This window comes from Pinus tabuliformis, chromosome 9 (assembly GCF_031772625.1).
Source record: "Pinus tabuliformis cultivar Carrire ecotype Pingquan chromosome 9, CPIR1, whole genome shotgun sequence".
In the NCBI taxonomy this organism is placed as follows: Eukaryota; Viridiplantae; Streptophyta; class Pinopsida; order Pinales; family Pinaceae; genus Pinus; species Pinus tabuliformis.
Window position 1 is genome coordinate 732,185,559 of NC_142307.1, and position 17,044 is coordinate 732,202,602.

Here is a 17,044-nt window from a genome sequence, read left to right on the forward strand (position 1 = left end):
CCATCTTATGAGTTTAGCATATATACCCCGATGTTCTTGCATATTTGTATCCTAACACTCTTTGGTGTTCATGATTCTAGTGTTGTATGGTTAAAACCATTGTTGTGCCTTCTATTGTTCAAGGGAAAACCTTTATCTTATGTTTCCTCCATCAAACCATCAAGCATATCCTATAGAAATTTGAATAATATAACACTTATTCACAGATATTATCCTGATTATACACTATTTGCGGAATGCATGCATAATACATAACCTCCTCTACGTTGATCATCAATTTGCAGAATGAAAACAATCGCATGCGCACATTGAAACTTCAATCACACATATCAACACAGTATGTACTGGGGAAATCATATAGCTGAAAACCGCCAACTATCTGTACATTATAATGATAGAGAACATGTAACAATACATAGTACAATACTCCTCACAAGTACTCAGTACTATCTCCACCTGTTACACACGAACTAGCTCATATCTGAATCAAGTCACAGGTTCAAATCTCCTCCACTGTTTGCCTGCCTCTACTACACAATCCAAGATGAGAATAGGAATGATCCAAGCTCGTTTTCCTTGGCTTGTACTATGCAATCCTCATTGGCAATATCCATCATTGATTGTGCAAATCTCATGCACAGCTATAGTCACAACTGATAGTAGTCTCCACCTCTAACACCTGTCTCCACTGAACTGTCCATGCACTGAGTTAACTGATGTATTCTTTAGTTTCTTTATGAGTTAATAATTAGTGAATTAATTAATAATTAATTCATATCACTCATCACTAGTGTATTTGCAGTTAGACTAAATACAACTAGTTCAACTAAGTCAAACTGAACACAACTCCATCAACTCCTCAATCAACTCCACCAAACTCAATCACTTGAGTTCTAACTGAATTCCATCATGCAATAGCTCAACTAACCCATAAGAAAAGTGTATTTCCTTCTAGAAGTTGCATGTTCCACATCCGTAGCTCGAACTGAAGTGCTCCAAGAGGATAAGATAATGTTTATAGTCCAAATATTATTAAGAGCTAATAATATTCGACTATTCTATTTTTAGCCTGGCAGTCTAAAAATAGACTCCACCCATATGTCTAAAAATAGAAGTCCATCTATTTTTACCAACATGACCAATCATCCACAAATAGAATCCTGCAACTCATAGACCATGATCCATATGTCTAAAAATAGACATAGACTAAAAATAGACTTTGCGCCAAAAATAGCCTATGGGCCCACTTAGTGAAGGCAACTTCTTTTCACTAAGCTCCATCATCTTGTTGCATTTTCAACACTCCCTCTCAACAAGATATGGATTATCTGCAACCCCTATCCTGCCTCTGTGGTATTTGAATTTTCTCCTGGTGAGCGCCTTCATCAAGATATCAGCATCCTAATCCTCCGTGGGAATGTATGAAAGTAACATGATTCTACGCTACACACAATCTCCGATATGATGGTACTTGATGTCAATGTGCTTGGATCTATCATGAAATACTGGATTGGCTGAGAGTTTAATGCAACTCTGGTTATCACAATAAATCACAGTAGGCTCCAAGTGTGACCCAAACAACCCGACCAGGGTCTTCCTCATCTATATAGCCTCGCATGCAGCCAAACTTGTTGCCATATACTCGGCCTCCGTTGAACTGAGTGCCACGGATATCTTCTTCCTGCTGTACCAAGAAACTGTTGTCGACCCGATATTGAAAATCCCTCCAGATGTGCTCTTTCTGTCCATTGGGCTCCCTACCCAATCTGCATCCGTGAAGCCACATAGCTTCACCTCATCCTCCTGTCTGTACCACAATCCATATCTTGATGTGCCTCTGAGATAACGCAATACATGCTTGCCTGCCTTCCAGAAGAGCTTGGTTGGCTTAATCATAGCTTGTGAAAGTTGGTTAACAGCATAGCATATATCGGGTCGTGTATTGACCAGATACATAAGCGACCCCACCAACTGTCGATAAACAGTGGCATCCACTACCTCTGCTGAAGTAGCATCCTCCTTCTTCGAACCTCTAGGAAGAGGAGTATCAACAGGCTTACAACCATGCATGTTGAACTTCTCCAGTATCTCCTGAGCATACTTACCCTAAGAAACAAATAGTCCATCACTGCGCTTCAAAATTTCCAATCCCAGGAAATAATGAAGGAGGCCCAAGTCCTTCATCTCAAACTCTCTAACAAGATCCTCCTTGCATGAAAGTATCAACAGCTCATCTCCCGTCAAAATCAAATCATCTACATAAAGTAAAATGATAAGCAACTTACCCTCCACCACAATCTGGTATAGGTTAGGATCCACCTCACTCTTGGAGAATCCAAGTCCGGTGAAATAATTTTCTATCCGTGTGTACCAAGCACGAGGTGCTTGTTTCAACCCATACAATGCTCTCTTGAGCCTGCACACATGCGACTTGCTGCTGAAGATCTCGAAACCTTCAGGCTGCTCTATGTACACCTCCTCCTCAATGACTCTGTTGAGGAATGCAGTCTTCACATCCATCTGATGAATGTGCCACCCCATTTGCGCTGAGAGAGCAAGAATCGTTCGTATGGAAGAATACCTTGCGACAGGTGCAAAGGTCTCCTCATAATCGATCCCCTCTATCTGTGAGAAGCCTCGAGCAACAAATCTTGCCTTATACTTCTCCACACTCCCGTCAGCTGCCTGCTTCACTTTGTAGATCCATCTCGAACCCACCACTGATTTCCCTTCCGGTCTTGGGACAATCTCCCATGCACCGTTTCTGACAATCGAATCATACTCTTCCACCATGGCACCTACCCATGCGGGATCCTCCATAGCTTCCTCGAAAGAGGATGGCTCCGTCACGACACATTTGCTCACAAGAGCCATGTATCTAGTGTACTGATCAGGTGACTGTCTCTGTGTGCGCTGAGCTATAGGTGGTCCTACAACCTTCTCTGCATCTTGAGCCAATCGCTCAGCTTCTGTAGTGCACTTTCGCCCTCTGATGGTTGGCGCTGAATGAGTGGTCTCTTCCACTCCATGAACTTCATCTTGTGGCTGATCCATGTCCTAAAGCTCACCCTTAGGAACTAATAGCTCCTTATCTGCATGCAAGTGTGGCTCCCTCTCAAGCGAACACTTCATGGCTTTCTCCTCTTGAAATTTGATATCCCGTCGCACAACAGTCTTGCGACTGTCTGGCAAATAAACACGATATTTGTGGGGCGTATCAGTGTACCCCACAAATATCCAACCTCTACGGTTGGCTCCAGCTTCTTCCTAGCATCATTAGTCACATGCATGTAAACAGGAGAACAAAAAATCCTCAAATGGGAAATATCATGCCTCTTACCAGAATAACCCTCCTCGGGTGTACTCATGCCAAGTATCTTTTGAGGACAACAGTTCTGCACATATACTGCAGTATTGCACGCCTCCACCCACAAGTGAAGGGGTAGGCCCTGATCATGCAACATTGCCCGTGCAACACCCATGATCGTTCTGTTCTTCCGCTCAGCAACCCCGTTCTCTTGTGGGTTATGGGGAGCTATGAGCTCTCTTCGAATCCCTTCTGCACTGCAGAAGTCATTGAACTCACCAGAGATGAATTCACCACCATTGTCACTCCTAGGAGCCTTCACCTTCTTCCCCGATTCCTTCTCAACCAGTGCTTTGAACTCACAAAACTTTGAGTATGTCTCGCTCTTCTTCTGCATGAAGAAGATCCAGCACTTCCGAGAGAAATCATCAACAAATATCACACAGTACCTGTGCTTTGCTGTCAAAGCTACTGAGAAAGGTCCACACACGTCCATGTGAATTCTCTCAAGGATTGTCGTGGCACAACTATCCTTCTCGTGAAAGGTGGCTTTCACAAATTTTCCCAAAGTACACCCCTTGCACTGATCTGACTGCGCAAGGGTGCCTTTAGGAAGCCCAGTAGAAATTTGCTGCAGTATCTTCAAGGCTCCATGGTGAAGGTGGCCCAATCTCCTGTGCCACAGCTCACCATCATCCCGGCTCACCAATCCTTCTGCCTTGCATGCCATAGTTGCGCAGCCATCTACATGCAATTGATAAAGGTTCTTGACTTGAACCCCTATCTTCCAGGTTTCTCCAGTTATCTTACTGCGCAGGAAAGCCTTTCCCTCGTTGAAAACAACATCATATCCCTTGTCTTCTAACATTGCCACAAAGATAAGATTCTTCTTCAATCCTGGAACATGCATCACTTCCTTCAATACGAAGGGTTTACCAGACTCCCTCTCAAAGGAATTGGTACCAATATCGGTCGCATTGTATCTACCATCATCGCCCATCTCGATGTGCACTCCAAGATCTTTCTCATCCAGATCAGAAAACAAATCTCGATCTCCCGTCATTTGAAAATATGCACCACTATCCAAGAACCATATCGATCCCATCACACTTGATACCAAGCATGCGATCAATGAAAAATCCAGCTCAAACTGCGAGGCTAAGGCCTCTCTCACTGCAGATCCAGCAGCTTGCTTATTTTTCTTCTTGTACGGATAATTTGTGGCATAATGTCTGTGCTGGTGACAGTGAAAGCACTTCACCTTGGACATGTCCTGCTTCTTGCCTTTTGCACCAGAATGAGAAGCTTTCTTGTTCTTCCCCTTCTTTGCTTTGGTAGCCAAAGCTCAATTTTCTTCATCAGATGCCTTTGATGAAGATGTGTCCCTGGTATTCTGCCTGATCTCCTCTTGCACAAGATCTGACCAAAGCCTCTCCCATCCTGGTAATTTCTCCCGACCATTAACAGAGTCCTCATAGGAATGAAAACTCTTCAGAAGACCAAGGAGAGCCAAGCTCACCAAGTCCTCATCATCGACAGTCACCCCCACACTTCCCAGCTCATCCCGGCATTGGGTGAACTTCGTGAGATACTTGGGCATATTGTCTCCTTTTTCACACTTAATGTTTCTGAGTTTATCCTTGAGTTCCAACTTCCTCTGGTCACTCTTGCTTTGGAATAAATTTGTCAATGCTTTCCACATCAAGTATGGAGAAGCCTTTCCATGCAGACTGGATACAATGTGATCCTTCACGCCCTCCAACATAATCCTTCGACACTTTGCTGTCTTCTTTTGCCAAGCCTCAACGTGAGCAGCATCAGTAGGCTTTGGGACCTCAGCCTCTATGAACTCCTTCAACCCATTGTCATATAACACCGCCTCCATCCTGTCTTTCCATGCAATATAATTCGAGCTGCCTTCAAGGGCATACTCCAATCGCAATCCATTGAAAGACACTTCAACTTCGACACCAAGAAAACACTGCAGCAAATTCGAATTCCACCAGCTCAAAACTCAACCGCTTCTGATATAAAATTTGTGAGAACAAAGTATTTCTTGTACAGAGATTGACTGTATGGGTATTTACCAGATATATCACCTTCCAAAAGAAGGATGAATACAGAGGCTACCTGGCCCGATTACAGACTCTGCCTGAAGAAATAAAATGTAATCACTTTCTAAATAATAGATCTAATGATCAACTCTGCTCTGATACCATGTAGAAATTTGAATAATATAACACTTATTCGCAGAGATTATCCTGATTATAAACTATTTTCGAAATGCATGCATAATACATAACCTCCTCTATGTTGATCATCAATTTGTAGAATTAAAACAATCGCATGTGCACATTGAAACATCAATCACACATATCAACACAGTATGTACTGGGGAAAGCATACAGCTGAAAACCCCCAACTATCTATATATTATAATGATAGATAACATGTAACAATACATAGTACAATACTCCTCACAAGTACTCAGTACTATCTCCACCTGTTACACACAAACTAGCTCAGATCTGAATCAAGTCACAGGTTCAAATCTCCTCCATTGTTTGCCTGCCTCTACTACACAATCCAAGATGAGAATAGGAATGATCCAAGCTCGTTTTCCTTGGCTTGTACTACGCAATCCTCATTGGAAATCTCCATCATTGATTGTGCAAATCTCATGCACAGCTATAGTCACAACTGATAGTAGTCTCCACCTCTAACACATGTCTCCACTGAACTGTCCATGCACTGAGTTAACTAATGTATTCTTTAGTTGCTTTATGAGTTAATAATTAGTGAATTAATTAATAATTAATTCACATCACTCATCACTAGTGTATTTGCAGTTAGACTAAATACAACTAGTTCAACTAAGTCAAACTGAACACAACTCCATCAACTCCTCAATCAACTCCACCAAACTCAATCACTTGAGTTCTAACTGAAGTCCATCATGCAATAGCTCAACTAACCCATAAGAAAAGCGTATTTCCTTCTGGCAATTGCATGTGCCACATCCGTAGCTCGAACTGAAGTGCTCCAAGAGGATAAGATAATGTTTATAGTCCAAATATTATTAAGAGCTAATAATATTCGACTGTTCTATTTTTTAGCCTGGCAGTCTAAAAATAGACTCTGCCCATATGTCTAAAAATAGAAGTCCATCTATTTTTACCAACATGACAAATCATCCACAAATAGCATCCTGCAACTCATAGACCATGATCCATATGTCTAAAAATAGACATAGTCTAAAAATAGACTTTGCGCCAAAAATAGCCTGCGGGCCCACTTAGTGAAGGCGACTTCTTTTCACTAAGCTCCATCATCTTGTTGCATTTTCAACATATCCTACCATAAATCCCTCTGTTTTTTTGACCCAATGCTCAAAAGATTCCTCCAAAAACAATCATTATTGTCCCGTTTCGTGTCAACTGATGTAGGACACCTTATTTACTACCTTTCGACAGGTCTCTTCTTATAGACTTCAACACTCTATTTAGGAAGAAGAACCAGAAACACTTCAGTGCCTTGGTACTTGTAGAAATTAGTGGCAGGTCACCTTGTGTTTGGTTAGGGGTTTTCATTATTGGCTCCTGGTTAAATGATTCTACGAGTGTTCGACGACAAAAACAATATTTGCACTCACTAGATTGTATTATGCATCTTGGAGACCATCACCATTATCGGTGGCCATCCTCGCGTCTGTTAACAGTCACCATTATTGATTGGTAATCAGACGATTTCGTACATGTTTGACATCAACGCCTATATTCACATGTATCGATCTATGTTGTTGCGGTGAAGCGGAAATCAAGACCTTGGGTAGAGGCTTTCATCACTCAGCCTTGTTTCCTCTCCCAAATTGTGTTTATTGTTTTTTGGAGACAGCTCATTAGAATGATCCTATTATGACACAGGTTCCGCATTGTGCTTATTAGTGGCTAGCATCATCATATCTCTTTTCTAAGAAATCACTCCGACATAGCTACTGAGCATGGGAATTCCTGAATCAGGACATGATTTTAGTTGTTTTATATATATGTGTTGTATCAGGTTTCTCATACTGCCCCAAGCTTCGATCCTGTCTCTCTTTTTTCCAAAGGAAAGGATAGTTAAATATAAATTATTTTGGCCATCGTCGCAGCCTATGATCTCACACTTTTGGGGGCATCTGTTATATAGGAAAATAACCTCCTCATCAGCTCGGAGGATAAATACATGATGATTGAAGGAATAACCGAGTTCACAGGCCCAATTGTCAAGCTAACACTACCTAAACACTAGAAATCTGATTTATAAAGCTTCCTAGCAAGGCTAAAGGTGCATTAGTGCCCAAAGTAACTTTGTTTGTTACCTCGGGAAGAGTGTTAGTGAACACTAATGAGTTTCTATGGGTCAAGGGAACAAGTTGACTGAGAAAATATCCCTATATTCTCTCCTATGTTAGCTCATAAAAGCAAGGAAACATCAGAACTCGACCTGTTTGGGGGAATTACTAGTTCCTAATGGATTATGCAAACAAGAAAAAACACAAAAGCATGGAAACATCACTACGTTTGCCTAATGGAACTCATGAAGGACTTGGCAACCCTAACCTCACATGCTATATATGCAAGGCTAGGGCCATTGCGAAAGAGGTTGAACCATTTGAAAGGATTGCCTATTTGACTATCGAGAAGAGTCTCAAACTAAGGCATCGGAAGAGGTTAAGAAGGGAGAGAGAGAGAGGAGCTAGAGGGGTAAGGGAAGGCTGATGCAACTGATGGTTGTAATCACTCTTTCTACATCAATATAGAACTGTAGTTTTGTTGTCCACTCCGAGATGTTGATAGTATGACTTGTTTGTACGTTTATTCAATATCATTAGCATGAGTGGCTTAGTTATATGCAACTAGGTATCTTTATATGTTCATGCAATGTTTATCAAGGTTTTATGATGTGATATTACGCTTTTATTTGCTATGTGCAGGTTTCAATCTGGAGCCGGCTCAGGGGTCTTCTACCTAGCTGCATTGCGCTCTCCAGCAACACCACACTATGACTCGAGGTAATAATTCCTTCTCACTTTGATATTTGTTTGTTAAACGTAGATATGCATGTATCTTTATGACATCTGCAGCTAATATGACTATCTACCAAGGATCCCGGGAAGATCCTTGAGGGTTTCTACATCACCAAACACCCATGCATTAATCCCTATATCAAGGACCATTTTTGATGAACCAAGTCCCATAGAGTAGAATACGAGGGCAAAACTCCATTCAAATGACATATAATTACCCGAATTTTAAAATCTTTCGTCCCTTTTTTGTTCATGAGATCATTTAATTCTAGTGTGGGAGTGTCCGACGAATGCTCTATCACAAAAGCCTGACTTGAGAGCTCTTTGTGTTGCTTAGGATTGATATTTGGCTTCAAGGCATCCTTAAAATGCATGGGCACTGAAGTAGAGGATGCCCCACCACCTGTAGCACCTCCTTTTAGACATGCAACCAACAATATAGAGGAGGCCTTCTTTATGCCATAATCTCCAAGGCTTTTAGCCATCACCAATTGCCTCCCCTTGTGTAGGAACCTCTTTTCTCTCATGAGGGTCCATGTCATCTTTTTTATGTTGTCTACAAGCCATTCTACAACATCCAATTCATAGACCATATTGCAAAGGGAATTTCTTGACAAGGACTTGACAAACATTGGGAATTTTTGAAGATCCAAATCCCCACTACTATTCTTAGCCATATCCCATCCGACATCTAGGCTTCATGGAGTAGATTTGTCAATCCCCAGAAACCCCAAATGTTAGGGAATTATGCCAAACATTTTGCATTCTTTAACATATACTAGGTGAATTTCTCTCTCATACATTATACCAAACTCTTTGCCAACATCCTTCATTTGGGCACAATCTTTAATAGACTGCACTTTCCCTAAGGCCACCCAACCTAGAAAGTGAACACCTCTTGACACAAAGAGATCCCCTTCTTCACATCATGTTGCATCCATCCTACTGACGTTGGATAGAGAAGTGTATCTTTTCACAACATCTAATATGGGGATCTTTCAGTTCCCATGCTGAAAACACATCTTTGTTACCGTAGCTCTAGATAGGTTAGGAGCCGAGGCCAAAGAGGAAGACAAAGGTTGAGGCCATTGCTCAATCTTTAAATCACTTTCGTATATCATATGACTATTGAACTTTCGAACCTTAAACAAATGCACTTGTTTCAATCTACGCCTGCCATAATTGAAGATGAAGAGTTTGACAAACCCTATATTAAGCCCTCCTCGACTATGAACTACTAAGGTGTGGCATGTAGCGGCACCATCCAAAGCTCTTCAAAAAAAAGAAACCCTCCCTCCTCTCATACTCTTCAAAAACACCAAGGTACAATTATAATTAATATGATTTAAATATAATTTTCATTTAAAAAAAAAATTAAAGACTTCTTTTCTTTCCAATATCATTTCTCTCCTACTAATACCTTACACTTTCTACTTTCAATATTTGTATGATCAAATCCATGTAGAGTAGGAATCTTGCCACAATTTCAAACATTGAGCACACATTTTAGCATAATATTTAAATACTAACCTAATTGATGGTACATGATTTCACTAGTATTTTCTTTCGAGAATATACCTGCAATATACAAGTGAAGGATATGGATGCTACATATTGAAAATTGAAAACCAAGGAACAATATCTTTTAATTGGCTGAAAAAGGGGATATATTTCATTTTTTTACGTAAAAACATAATTCACTTTTTATAAATATTTTAATGTAAAATTACATTCAAATGGTGTTTAAATATGAAAATTATAATTTACTTAAAAAAAAAAATCTTTTAGTTAAAATTTTTGAATAAATATTTAAATTAAAAATTAGAGATGTAATGGTGAGAAGAATCACAGTTTAAAAAACTCTTTTGGATAAAAGATGGGAAAGGGAAAAAACAGTTCATTCAAAGTTTTTGTTTTATTTAGAAAATATAGAAGATTAACCATCATTGGATATTCAAAATTGGTTACATGTTAAATGTGCAAAAATTATGATAAATACAAAATAATTTATTCACAATGAACATAAGAAATGAAAAATTATGTTATTTCACATGCTCAGAACATATAAATCGCAAGTGTAAAATTGGAGTATGATTACAAAAACGGATTATTAAAGTTCGCAATAACTTAATCACATGTCAAAGTGAAAACTAAAAGTTCAAAAGGGGAATCATGTTAATTTCCCCTCTTACCACAAGGAAATGTGTTTAAAGGCTACTATATGCATATCAAACACAAGGCATATCAAATCTCATGCCAATAGACATTGAGTTGAAATGTTGGGTGTATGTATTAAAGCTCTTTCACACCAGCAACATTGAGTTGAAATGTTGGGTGTATGTATTAAAGATCTTTCACACCAACATTGAATTAGACAATTTAATCAAACTTCTCCTATCTCTATCATCAATACATGGTATCATGGTTGTGATTCATGGTGAATTAAAATTTGTTGCACTTTAGAGGTTTGTTCTACAAAAGCAATTTAGGAAATTTATTAGCTCAAAAAAAAAGTCTTCGCAACTCCTCGAGGTTCTAGTTAGTTCCTACTAATTTAGGCAATTTTATGAGACTAGGATAGCTTTGTGTGAATAATGGTTGTGGGGTTGGTCACATTGTAAACAAAATTATGCTTTTGTGCTTAGCCTTCTTGGATAGTACTGCTGGACAGGGCAATAGTCTTGTAGCTCTATTTCTTGTAGTATGTGGAATTATGGAATATAGTTTTCTTTTTGTGTGTAGCTTGTGTAATTAACAACTTTGGGTAGGTGTAATGCATTTTTTTTTGGTTATAATGAGCTCAAAATTGGTGAAAATTTGTTAGGTTGGGAGTGGAACAAGGTAATTTAGCTTCTATGTGTTGAAATTGTAGCAAGAAAAGGCTTCATTTGACTAGTACCTTAGTCAAATGGAGAAAATTTGATTTTCCACATCAGCGGGATGGCTTAGATTGTAGTTAACCAGAATGACATGGCCTTGTCTACTAGTTAAGTTAGTAAATTAGAGTTTGTAGGCTAGAAGTAGAGTTGTGCATGAGTTGATTGTTAAAATCTAGCAATCTAGTTGAGTTATTGTTAGTTGAATTCAGGTAATTGAGCTTTAGTCATTAGTTGAGTTAGTTGAAGGTCAATTGAGTAGTTATGATTGTTGTTAACTCATTGATCTCTTAGTTAACTAGTCAATCAACTAAAAATAGACCTAGTCATGCATGGAATTCAAATTTCCTAGTTGAGTGGATGGAAAAGACACATTTGGATTTATAATTGAATATTGTTGAGTGTACATTTATTTTGACTGAGAAGGTGATCAATTTCCCCTGGATTTACGCAAGGAAATAGTGAATTTCCCTATTATTTAGGAGCTTAATTCCTCCAGGATTGTGCAAGGAAATAGGAGGTTGGTTGAGGCTTGAATTAGCTAAGTGTTGGCTAGAGTAGGTCAGGAAGCAGGAGAATTGTTTTACAGTGCAGGGTGTGCTTCAGAGTTGAAGCAAGGCATTAATAGTAGAAGAAATTTATGTCTCTTGATTTCAGTTCGATTTCATTAGTAGTAGCACATTTATTGCAATTTATACATGGTATCGGAGCCACGAAAGACTACATAGAATTCTTGCTTCATATTTTCTCTCAGAGAAATTTTGATTTGCAGAGTTTTTGGTGTAGATTTTATTCAGTGTAGGAAAAATGTATTTCAACGGATTGAGGTTGAATTATGCATTGGATGGAACCTCAAATTTTTTTTCTTGGAAAGACAGATGGAAGTTTTCCTAACTGATAATGGATTATGGGAATATACACAAAATGATATTCCAAAACCAATAGCATCAAATGCACAAGCACTTGCTCAATGGAAGAAAGACATTGCAAGAGCCAGGAGGATTATTTGGAGGGTGTCAAATATCATGTGGTTTCGAACTTGCAGGGAAAGGAGACTCCTTTTGAAATGTGGAAAACTCTCACATATATATTCTAGAGTAGCAGTGATGCCAGGAAATTAGCATTGAGAGATTAAATTAGGATGATTTGAATGCAGAAAAGTGAAACCATTCCAAAATACATATCCAGACTCACTCAAGTTTGAGATGAACTTGGAGTAGGAGAAAATGTGCCATCATCTGAACTTGTGAGCTTAGAACTCCTTGGTCTTCCACAATCCTGGCATAGATATCATGATTCAGTAAATGGATGAGACAAGCTACTAGATTAGGAGAGGCTTTTGTCTAATTTGGTGCAGGAGGGGATTAGAAGAAACACTAGAGGTGGTGTCACACCCATTGCAAACAAGGAAGAAGATTATGCTCTAGTTGGCAAAGGAAATAAGGTTAAATGCATGAAGGCCCAAGGTGAGGAAGAATCCATCCAAAACAATGGAAAGAAGAAGGACCTTAGAAAAATAAAATGTTTTCACTGCCATGAATATTGAAACTATGCAACCAAGTGTCCGCACAAGAAATCCATTAAGGAGCCTACAGAAAGAGCAGGAGGCGATACTCTAGCATCTCAATTTAATTTAGATTTCACCCTCTTTTCTTGCATGCCAAGCACATTAAGAGGGATTGTGTGGTACCTAGATTTTGGTGCCTCATATCATATAACAAGAAACAAGGAACTCTTCAGTAGCCTAGAGGAGAAGGATCTCAAATTGCAAATAGAATTTGGAGGTGATGGGAGGTATAGTGCCAAAGGAATTGGAACTTTCACCTTTAAGAGGGAGTCAAACTCCCATATTCACCTGAAAAATGTAATGTGTGTGCCTGGGATGAAGAAAATTTGGATTTATGTGGTTGTGTTGGAGGACAAAATTTATGATTTAGTGTTCAGTAAGGGAAAACATTTTATAAAGTATGTTGCTACTGGACAAGTAAAAAAAATCGATGTTTGAGTTAAAAATATCTACAAGATATAGGTAGATTTTGTTATGCATGCAGTTATACCTCCAGGAGTGAGGTGGGGTGATGTAGAGCCTTAGTCCCATAGTTACAAAGTTTTGGGTAGGATCCATAGGAGAGTAACAACAATTATAGTATACTCTTCTCATGGATCATTACCCTTGATATAGGGGCCCACAGTATTCAGTAGCAGTAGGATCAGTGTCAGTTGGAGTAGTTAGATACTGAGGAGCATAGATCAGTTCTTAAATTAGAGCAGGAGACTTAGTAGCAGTGCAGATTTCCCAGTAGATAGTGTGCAGACTAGTAGTAGTTAGGTGCTTAGGAGAAAGATACAATTCAGAGACATAGTTGATTCAGTATTTTGGATGCTTCTCAGTTGCATTGGTTGCAGTAGCAACAACAACAATGAGAGGGAGTGTTGTTATAGTACATTCCTACAGGAGCAGGAATGGGGTTGTGCAAAACCCTTTTCTTGGTAAGAGGGAGTGTTGAAATTGTAGCAAGAAAAGGCTTCATTTGACTAGTTCCTTAGCCAAATGGATAACATTTCATTTTCCACATCAGCAGGGTGACTTGGATTGTAGTTAACTAGAGTGACATGGCCTTGTCTACTAGTTAAATCAGTAAATTTGAGTTTGTAGGCTAGAAGTAGAGTTGTGCGTGAGTTGATTTCTAAAATCTAGTAATATAGTTGAGTTATTGTTATTTGAACTCATTTAATTGAGCTCTAGTGATTAGTTGAGTTAGTTGAAGGTCAATTGAGTAGTTATGACTATTGTTAATTGAATGATCTCTTAGTTAACTAGTAAATCAACTAAAAATAGACCCAGTCATTCATGAAATTCGAATTGCCTAGTTAAATGGATGGAGGCGCATTTGTATTTATAATTGTATATTGTTGAGTTTATAATGATTTTGCATTGATCAGGTGATCAATTCCCCTTAGATTTGCACGAGGAAATAGGGAATTTCCATATTATTTAGGATCTTAATTCCTCCAGGATTACGTAAGGAAATAGGAGGTTGGTTGAGGCTTGAATTGGCTAAGTGTTTGCCAAAGCAGGTCAGGAAGTAGGATAATAGTTTTACAACATAGGGTGTGCTTCAAAGTTGAAGCAAGAAATTAATATTTGAAGAAATTTAGGGTGTGTCTGCCAAAGTAGTTATGACTATTGTTAACTTACTGATCTCTCATTTAACTAGTCAATCAGCAAAAAATAGACCCAGTCATGCATGAAATTCGAATTGCCTAGTTAAATGGATGGAAAAGGCACACTTGTATTTATAATTGTATACTGTTGAGTTTACAATGCTTTTGCATTGATCAAGTGATCAATTCCCCTTGTATTTGCACAAGGAAATAGGGAATTTTCCTATTATTTAGGAGCTTAATTCCTCTAGGATTACGTAAGGAAATAGGGGGTTGGTTGAGGCTTGAATTGGCTAAGTGTCTTCCAAAGCAGGTCAAGAAGTAGGAGAAAATTTTTACAACACAAGGTGTGCTTCAAAGTTGAAGCAAGAAATTAATAGTAGAAGAAATTTAGGGTGTGTCTGCCAAAGTAGTTATGACTATTGTTAATTGAATGATCTCTCAATTAACTAGTCAATCGGCTAAAAATAGACCCAGTCATGCATGAAATTCGAATTGCCTAGTTAAATGGATGGAAAAGGCGCATTTGTATTTATAATTTTTTATTGTTGAGTTTACAGTGCTTTTGCATTGATCAAGTGATCAATTCCACTTGGATTTGCACAAGGAAATAGGGAATTTCCCTATTATTTAGGATATTAATTCCTCCAGGATTACGTAAGGAAATAGGAGGTTGGTTAAGGCTTGAATTGGCTAAGTGTCTGCCAAAGCAGGTCAGGAAGTAGGAGAATAGTTTTACAACACACGGTGTGCTTTAGAGTTGAAGCAAGAAATTAATAGTAGAAGAAATTTATGTCTCTTGATTTCATTAGCAGTATAAAAATTATTGCAATTTCTACATTAGGTTTGAACTAGAATCATGAATCACTCATTGACATGTGGGTCACTACCAAATTTGTGAATTGGTAGAAATTAAGCGAGATCTCAAATGTCAGAGTTTATATTTCATATAACAAAGTGACAATATCTCTTATTTCATACCAAGTGTAATAGTGTAGCACTATCAAATTACAAGAAGAGTGTGTGTCCCTTAAGTATATAGAGCTCGTATAGATAGCATTTATAATATTGAATTCCCCATGGCTTAATTATTTGTATCTTTAGTCACCAAGGAGAGTGACATAATGCAACACAAATGATAGATGTGGGGATTTATGGAGAAAATATAATGAGCATTGAACTAAAGGTGTATTAAAGCAGGATGAAGCAAAAGGATAACCAAGAACTCTCTTTAGTAATGTATTATGTTTTTTAAAATGCATTTATTATTAGGGGACTACGTTAAAAACATATCCATACAATAGAAGTCAGGAATATGTTTTTGAGAAAACAAAAGTAGGCATAGAATACCAAGCACAAGTATTGATATTGATCAAAGAAATCTTAAAGGACAATTATCTTATATTTTGGCATGTTGAATAGTGTAGTTGCAACACTTTAAAATATAATTATATCAATTTATATTTTTAAAAATGGGATAATTTAAGTGGTTAAGTTCTTTAAACTTTATGTAAAAAAATAAAGGATAATTCATAAGATTAGTTAAATGTAACTATAGCCAATTACACTAACATCCTTATCTTGACCCATTGGCTAAATTGCAATTAACTGTAATCAATTATGTTAATGGTATTGCATTTCCTATGTTAGCATAAATATGTCATTATTATGACCAAAATGAATTGTAACATCAATTATAGTAACATCCATATCTTGACCCATTGGTTAAATTGCAATTAATTGTAATCATGTTAATGGTATTGTATTTCTTATGAAAACATAGATGTGTCATTATGAAAAAACTAAATGGGATGAATCCCAATGTATATGTAAATCTAAATGCTTGATTAAGGTATGTTGAGAAGATGAATAGGAACATATGAGCACTGATAGAAGTTATGATACCACAAATGGGAAAGGGATGAGGGCATTGTTGGAAATTGTCTTGCCAAAATCATGCAATGAAATTCAAAATTAAATTGGAGCCTTTTCCCGTTTTCCCAAGAACCAGTTGATTTTGAATGACTGAGAAATTGGAATAGTCACCCTCATAAATATGGAATTTAGGGTGGAAACTTCAATAACTATTCGAAATTTAATGAAAGGGATGGGCTTAGTACATCCTTTAGATTTTGAAGTTGACCCAAAGATTTCCTAGGAGATAGATGTAAATATCGGACTGTATAGTATCAGGGTACACTAAACATGGAAATTTTTGGAAGGGAGTGGAGACCCATGAAAGAAAAAAAGGTGTGAAATATTCTTTCACATACCAAATTCATACACACACACACAAAGAGATACACAAAGGTGTATGAGTGGTGAGAATCACAAGTGGAATGTTGCTAATCCTGAGTGGGATGATCATTGAATAATTTTGAATGATTAAACTATATTTTGGGTTCCAAAATATGCCAATAAAAGTGACAATCATGAATTGGAATGATGTTAGAGTCTTTTGGGCCTCCTAAAAACAAATTTTCCTTGCCAAACACGTTCAAAAGAGTTCTGAAGTCTATCCATGCATATTTGGTTGTGATTTGATATGTGTTGGTTGAGCATGATAAGCAAGAGGTTGGGATATAACCAAGGGACTATAAAGAAGTGGTGGGATTATGTTATTTGATT